Below are 7,358 nucleotides of genomic sequence, written 5' to 3'. Positions count from 1 at the left end.
ACTTAAAAGGGCCTCTTTAAGAGGTATATGAATTGTACTCCATCTTTATGAAAACTCTTTTTACTTTTCTGAAAGTAGTACCATCTTTTCAACATGAAAAAATAATACTTCTTTAAGGGTTAACTGAAATTCTCTTTGTCTGACTAAAAGGTTTTCTATAATTTTTTACTCTCTTCTAAAAAATTAGTAGTTCTTTTCTCAATGTGCTAATAATACTTTTGGAACCATTTGTGTTCCCTTAAAGTCTTCTCAAAATATAGCTTAAAAATACTCAGTAACTTACTCTGAAATTTCAAAACTAATGCATGAAAATAAATGTACGAAAAAATTTCAGTAAAAATCTCATCAATTAGGGTTCATGTGAAATATAAGCATGAAAAATAACTTAAAGATATCAATTCACATAATATTGAAATCTCATAATATAAGAATTTAGATATCAGAAAAATAACATAATTCATATCAATAATTTCATAAAACTGAGGGTAGAACCCTAGATTCCGCTAGCAACTAACTGAATTGAGATGTAGGGCGTGAGGACGAACAAGTCCAACACTATGAATGTCCTTACGATTTAAATTATTGAGAGAGGTGAAATCTTTGGATGAAAAGATTACAAGAATTTGTTTCTTGAATGTTAGAGATGAGTTCTTGAGGACCTTTCTTGAAAATATCTATGAACTTTATGAGTAGGAGATATTAAATCTTGTTAATATGAAGGAATTATGAAGTTCGATGGTAAAATCTTGTCTTGGATGATGGATGAACCTTGGAGGAAGCTAGTATCTTTGAAAATTCTCTCTCTTGGGTAAATTTATAGACAAAGGAGGTGAACGGCGTATATTGGGGAAGGGGGGGGGGTTAAGAACCAGATGCCCCGCGTCCATGCAAAAATTCCTGTAGCATGCATCCAACTACCCAGCAAGGCATTCGATGCTTCCTCATAACTTTTTACTTCAAACTCCAATTGATGCAAATTTGGTGTCTTTGGAAAGAAGAATCATAGACCTTTAATTTGATAGTTTATTAACTGCCTAACTATGGATATTCTAAGAGATATTTTGATTTGAAGTTTAACCATGCATAAACTAATGCGCAAAACAAAGCCGATAGAAAGACTTTGAACTTGACTTAGTGTTAGAGGTCCCTTATATATCCAAATAACTTTCAATACCCTTTATGCACTTAGTACAAAACCTAAAAATACATGATCAAGTAGTACATCACCCAGTTCAAGCTCATATACTTAAGAAAAATGATTCAGATTTGAAAAGTAAATTTTTGCGGTGTTACAATATCTCCCCCTCCCATTGAGATTATTCCTCCTCGACTGATGGTTAAACTGAGTATGGAAAGGAAAAAGAGTTACTCATACTATATTTTTTACTTTTGAACTTGCTTACAAACATAGAAAGAAATGATTCGTACTGAGATTTTTGAACGATCGATGGACCAAAAGTCACAAATGATATGCGTGTGAACATGGTCATGCTCTAACTCAAACTCTATGTCATGAAACAAGCTTATCTCGGCACTAAGTAATAATAGAGTGGGACTACTATGCCATAAGAGATGCAACTTCTAGATTTCACATCTTGGAAAAACTTTGAACAACACCCTAATTTATTACAACCATAACTCATTAGCTGCAACTCATAGCTCCTACAAGGGTACATAACTACTCCTTCATAATCTAATTTTGTTTTAATGCTCACACTTACTATATTGTGTTCAAGCCTATCTTTAAATCACAAGGTGCTACCCGTAAGATGATCATGCTAATCTAAATCACACACTTATGATCTATGCATGTCACACTTTCATTACAACAATCCTATTTCTTCATTCTACATCGTTAACAAACCTCAAGTTCAAATCAAGAATTCATTAGTCGCATAATGCAATCACCCACTTACTTTCAACACAACATTCACGCTTATTGCTATACCCACTTCATGGGATTCTAGGTTTCCAAGTCCTCTCAAACTTTTCAACCTTTATATCTTCTCTATCAACTGAAATTCCCTGCATTACTAAAGGAAATAAGCTAATTACTCTCATATAACTATTAGTCATTATGGAACCTCGTTTATTTCATCATATACATGCATAACTTTAGATGTAATAAGATTACCGCCACTACTTTATAAGAAACTTCAAACCTCTCCTATCTATTATTACACATCTACTAACAACAACATCACTCTCAAAACTAAAAAGGATCACTGAAAGAGAATATGGTGATAGATCATAAGCCCGATTCATTTGGGAAATATGATAAAAGAATATGAATGATGTAATATTTTGTTGCTATCCATAAAGAGTAAGTCATGAATTTGTGAGGCTAACGATGCATAATATGAGATATAAGTACTTATATGAATCCGTTTGTGTCATGAGGCTGATATCCATAATGTTATGGAATAACATTTAGATAAAGTTGCTAAAAGCTTTGCCCTTATATTAGGAACTGATCATAGATGTGAATCTATATGAAGTGTATAGGCATATATGATGCTTCAATATTGTGTATCTTTTATATTTCATGATCATCGACAGTAACCTACAATTGAGTGTCTACGAATCGAAGCTAGTATAGTAACCAACCAAGGGTTGGGATCGTGTCCCAAGGGAGTGGTAGTGAAAGTAGTAGCTACTTAGGATTTCATTCTAAATAGTGATAGCTCAACACATTTTTTAATATTAAAACAAAAATTGGTGACACCAAAGTGTCAAACATCAAGAATGGTTTTGTCACAAGTAGTAAAATATAAAAAATAAAAGAGAAAAAAGTATGGGAGAGAATTCTTGGGGTGTGTCTGCAATTTATGTTGACATAACTAATGGGAACATTCTTTTGATAGTAAAATTTGCAAGACAATGATGACTAGGCTAAGCTTCAGGTGAAAGTAAGTTCCCTCTCGGGAAACTTATCCCATATCAAATGGGTTTCGCTCGGACACCCACTCGTCTAAACTAACCAGCCTATGCCTTTTCCACACCCTGACCTTTCGATAGAGGGTTCTTGGATATGGGACTAAGGCTCACCCTCTCGAGCTGAACCTCATATCGATCCACTCCTTTGGACATCAATCTAGTGGTCTTGATTTTGCGACCTCCCTCTCGGGCAAGCTGAAATGACATGGGTGGTTTTGTATTTGCAACTACAAACCCATTTAAACCACAACCACTAGGTGAAATCAACATTAAAATACATCTAATCCTATCAGCAAGCAATAAGCAACAATAATATCAACACATATTTGATAAATCACACCCTAAAAATGGGGGATTTCAGCCACACATCAAGCAATAATCAAATATACTTAAAATGATAAAGAAATCATATGGGTATAAGATTCGCAAAGAAATGTAATGGAGAATACCCACTTCCAAGATTTGAAGAAGAACTTCTTTCTTGCAGCTTTCCTCAAAACTCTGTCCAAACTTAAGTGAAAAATGCCAACTCGAAAAATATCTTAATGTTTGAGGCAACTAATTTAAAGCTATGGATTTATCCCATTTTTTCTAAATAGTCTAATTTTATTAATTCTAATACTCGAGAAAATGTTGATCTCATGTCTGCAGAACTCTTATGCGCAAGTTCTAAAATTCAATCTATGACTTCTTTCTAAGCTGCTTTTCTTAACGTCTTTCTACTCATATACGAGTCTTTTTATAATTGTTACCCACATTGACTTATAAATCCACTTAATCTTATAGTTTGACTTCCCGTTCTTAGAACACTAATACCATCATTCCAAGTTCATATATAACACTCCAGGTTTGATAAAGGAAAAAAATCCAGATTTAGAACTTGTAAGTGGCACCGATGGTAGCCAACTACGAACCGTCAGTCAGCTATGTCGATGGGCAAGTCAATTTTTTGTCCTCAATTGGGAATGAAGGTTGAATAGTATAGACCGTCAGTCAACTCACGGCCCGTCAGTCAGGTCCATCGATGGGCCAGTCAACTCTCAGTCCTAAGTCGTTAATAATGGTAGACCAATCCATTAGTTGACTCCTGGTTCGTCAGTCAGCTCCATTGATGGGCCAGTCAACTTTACATCTTTAGTCGCAGACGAATTTCGACCAGTACAGACCGTCAGTCGACAAGCGGTCCGTTAGTCTGTAAGATGCTCTGACCACTTTTTAGTCAGGGGTCATTTGTTCTTTTCCTATTTTGTTTAACCCTTAAGCTATGTTGTTTAGACCCTAAATTATGAGGTTTTAGTCTGTTTAATCCTAGAAACTTAATTAGGACTTACCTAAGTCAAATAATTAATCAAAATATAGAAAAATTAGAACTTGAGAGGAGAAAGGAGGTCAAGAACCCTAGTTCAAGAACACAATAAGATTCCATAAGTTCAAGCCTAAAAATGGAAAGATTTCTCTGTGAAATTTGTCACCGGGTATGTGGGATTTAATAGTGGATTTCTTTCATCCATTAGGTGCCCATTAAGGCTGGCAATTGGACAGCGGATCAATAGGACCGATTTTACCGGAACAGGTCCTCGCGACCGGATTTTCTTACAAGAACCAATTCTTACCGGAACCGGGCTTACTGGAAAAACCCAAAGGTTCTGCCTGATTCTTTAGTAATCGGATAGGAACCGGGTTGGACTGTATTGGAACTGGGTCTTACCTATTCAATCGGTACTGGTAATTTTTTTATTAACTTTATTTATTATATAATATTATATTATAAATTAATAATATTATATTATAAAAAAATTCAATTTATAACTGTAAACTTTAAAGTAAATCTTAAAGTTTAAAGTTTAAAGTCTATATTGAATTTAAAGTTTGAAATTGACTTTAAAGTTTATATTGAATTTGAAGTTTGAACATTAATCCTTAAAATTCCTTTTTTATATTAATGTTTAAACTTAAACTAATAATAAAATAATTGACAATTAAATTTGTAAAATGACTTGAATTAAATAGAAGAAGCCGTATATTTACTCAAATAAATAAATTTGAAATACAAATTAGAAAGAGATAAAGAGTACATAATCTAGGTGTTGAATATTAATTGTTGTATTAACAAATGCCTATTTTTTAAAGTCTTTTATAATTTTTTTATCATTCCAAAAGAAAGATTTTTTGGAACTTGTATTTGTCGTTCTTCTTCAATTGTTTCCATGCTAGCATCACTATTCTCACCAAATATTTTATCTATTTGGTCTTCTATTTGGCTACTTAATCGTGGTAGTTTGGTATTTCTTCTTTGGGCATTGACCAAATCTCGAAACGACACTGATATTTCGAGACTATCCTTTGCTAATGAATATCGATGATGACCAATCATAAATGTCGCCGCGCTAAAGGCTTGCTCCGAAGCGAACAATGATTGAATCACTAGCACAACTTGAACAATCCTAGCAAGGGTCGGAAATTGATTTTCACGATTCTTCCACCATATTAATATTGGAGGTTGAAGTTATCCTTCTTCATGCCTAATCTTTTCCCGTGCCTGATTGAAATATAAATCAAAATCGTCATTAGTAGAGAATTTAAGCTCAAGATCATCATCCATCCAATCATCCGTATAATCACTTTAGGCTTATAAGATGGAGGTTCAACTATTGGAATATTTATTCACATAACTTTATATGCATTATATAAATCTCCAACTTTTGTATAAATGCTACTTTTATATTCTTCAAAACAAGGAGTTTCATCATCTTTAATTTCTATATTTGCATAAATCTTTTCAGTCATTCTTTCAATACATCTTAATTAATAATTTGTGTTGAATGTAGTAGCAGTCAAATAGATTTGAGGAATAGTGAAAAATATTTTTTGAGTTTTTCAATCATAAAAGCAAGTGAACCTTTAAGTTGATCCTTTACTTTATGTTTTGCAAGTTTAGATGAAATAGCACAAAAATTTACTAACATAGAAGAGTTGACCAAAGCATGCATTTGTTGCTTTATAAAAAACACTTTAAAATTCAGTAAGTTCTTTTGTATTATCCCAATATTCAAAGCCAATTCTTAAATTCGAGTACGCATTATGAGCATTATAAACAAATTGAACCGGTTGTTGATAAATATAAGCAAATTCAAGCATTTCAAATAAAGAATTTCATCTAGTGCATACATCTTTTGGAACTTTTCTATATGCAAGTCCACATTCTTTACTACGATTTTTGAATTCTGTAATTCTAGCTTTTACTTTAGCTTTAAAAATCCAATTGCAAGCAAGTCTAATTTTTCACAAGAAACTCCAAATAGAGAAATACCATCTTTTACTATTAAATTATACACATGTGCAGCACACTTAATATGAAAAGAATCATTATCAATTTGAAAAAGTCTACGTTTCAAATAATCAACTGCTTTTAAATTATTAGAAGCATTTTCTAAAGTGACACTCATTATTTTATCACATATTCCATAATATTGTAAAATATAACTTACTTTTGTTGCTATAACCGGTTTTACTTTCTTCAACATATGTATATGCTAATATTTGTTTTTGCATGTTTCATTCATGGTCAACCCAATGGTCAATAAGTGTAAAATAATCATTACCATTAGAACTACATCTCATATCAGAAGTAATAAATAATCTACCATCATAATAAGCAAATAAACAACAAAGAAAATGACAATATTCTTTTTGATATTTAAAAAGATCACTTTTAATTGTATTTCTTGGAATAACTTTATAATCTGGATTATATAATTTCCAAATATAATGAACAAAACCAGGATGTGAAGGGAATGAAAAAGGCAAACTGCCACCAACAACCATTTTAGCGATTCTCTACGATCTTTTTCTTTACTCTACGTGCGGTGTGTGCTTCGTCTAACTGGGTTAGACATATTTATTACACCTTGAACCATATTAGAACCTCCAACTCCCACAGAATTTTCGGGTATGGGTGTCCTAATTTCTATTAGCTCTTTCTATATCATCTAGCCAAGCGAATTCTTTATTACACTTCGTAAATATGTTCTTAGTCGTCTCGTTCCCCCTTGTCTACTCGTAGTTACTTGTTTCATGATAAATTTACATTTAGTGAAAGTAACAATAGTTTTTTCCTCATTTTTTACCAATACTTTCCATACTAAATATCTTTTAACACGTACGGCGGCGACTTTTGAAAAAGTAGGTAAAGGAGAGACTTCATCTTGTTCCGGTAATTAGGTAACCGAACTAGTCGGGGTAGGGGTCTCTTCATCTTCCTCATTTATTTCAACTTCTTTATCTAATTATTCCTCAAATTAGTAAAACATCTATTTAAAGTCTCATGATCTACTTCATTTTTGGAATTAAATTCAATAGGTCCTTGACATAAAACAAGTTTCATTAACATGAGTATAATCATGGGAAAAAGCACAAGTACC

Source organism: Solanum pennellii, chromosome 11, assembly GCF_001406875.1.
Source record: "Solanum pennellii chromosome 11, SPENNV200".
Classification (NCBI taxonomy): domain Eukaryota; kingdom Viridiplantae; phylum Streptophyta; class Magnoliopsida; order Solanales; family Solanaceae; genus Solanum; species Solanum pennellii.
This window is presented reverse-complemented; position numbering follows the sequence as displayed.